We start from the raw sequence: 1,303 nt of genomic DNA, 5'->3' as shown, positions 1-1,303 counted from the left end.
TACTCTGAGAACAAGTAAATGTGAGCCAACCTGCTAGACAATTAAAAAAAAAAAATCTAATAATTTACAGTCCAGCCAGGACAAACAGAACCACCTAGTTGCCTGCTGCTAAATATAGATGTGCAAGTGGGTATCTCTGGGCCCTTAGAGACTAGGTGATCCCCTAGCCAACCCATACACATGTGAGCCTAAAAGAGTTTATTGTTTTAAGCATATAGGCTTTGTGTGTTATTTTTTAAAATAAATATCTTATGATTTTATTTATATAATTCTTATTGCTTGCTTATTACTTATCAATATAATTATTAAAGTTAAGAGATTTTTACTTATAAATTATATTCTTTGGAAATATATGCTGTTATAATGGATTAAGTGCAATTACCTACTGCCATTATAAATTTGTGTAACCAGCAATCACAATCATGCTTGGACCTAGAGTGTGTCATACAGAGTGAAGAAAGTCAGAAAATAAAACAAATATGGTATATTAACGCATATGTGTGAAATCTAGAAAATGGTAACAGATGAACCTATTTACAGGGCAGGAATAGAGATGCAGATGTAGAGAATGGGCATGCGGACATGGAGGGGAAAAGAGGAGGGTGGGATAATTGAGAGAGTATCATTGGCATATATATATATATATACTGCTGCTCCTGCTGCTGCTGCTGCTGCTAAGTCGCTTCAGTCATGTCTGACTCTTTGCGAACCCATAGATGGCAGCCTACCAGGCTCCCCCGTCCCTGGGATTCTCCAGGCAAGAACACTAGAGTGGGTTGCCATTTCCTTCTCCAATGCATTAAAGTGAAAAGTGAAAGTGAAGTCGCTCGGTTGTGTCCGACTCTTAGCGACCCCATGGACTGCAGCCCACCAGGGTCCTCCATCCATGGATTTTCCAGGCAAGAGTACTGAAGTGGGGTGCCATTGCCTTCTCCGATATATATATACTACCTTTTGTAAAATAGATAACTAGTGGGAAGCACAGGGAGCCCAGATCGGTGCTCTGTGTTGAAAAAGTGTAAATGACCAACAGGAAGAGGGCCGTGGATGGAACTGGGAGTCCCTAGAAATGACTCAGTCCCAGTCCAACTTTGAGCAAGGAATAGCCAAAACGATGAAGTAAAAGGGGAGCTGGGATATGACCGTAGATGTGTTGGACATGGGGCCCTCTCACTACAAGAAGTGCAAAAAAGAATAGGGAAACAGATGAAGAAACAAAACCAATCCTGTGCAGGCAGGAGAAGTACGATTTTATTGATGACCTTAGGCTGAGTAATGACACTCAATATATGCCTGAGCAGCT

General features: G+C 41.0%; 1 pseudogene; it reads left to right on the top strand.

Moving 5' to 3' along the window:
- The first annotated feature begins 1,069 nt into the window (after positions 1-1,069).
- The window catches only part of LOC104988579, a 1,168-nt pseudogene continuing 934 nt past the window's right edge, over positions 1,070-1,303 (top strand).

Source organism: Bison bison, unplaced genomic scaffold, assembly GCF_000754665.1.
Source record: "Bison bison bison isolate TAMUID 2011002044 unplaced genomic scaffold, Bison_UMD1.0 scf7180017864136, whole genome shotgun sequence".
Lineage (NCBI taxonomy): Eukaryota > Metazoa > Chordata > Mammalia > Artiodactyla > Bovidae > Bison > Bison bison.
Note: the sequence above shows the minus strand (reverse complement) of the source record. Positions and strands in the feature narration are given on the sequence as shown.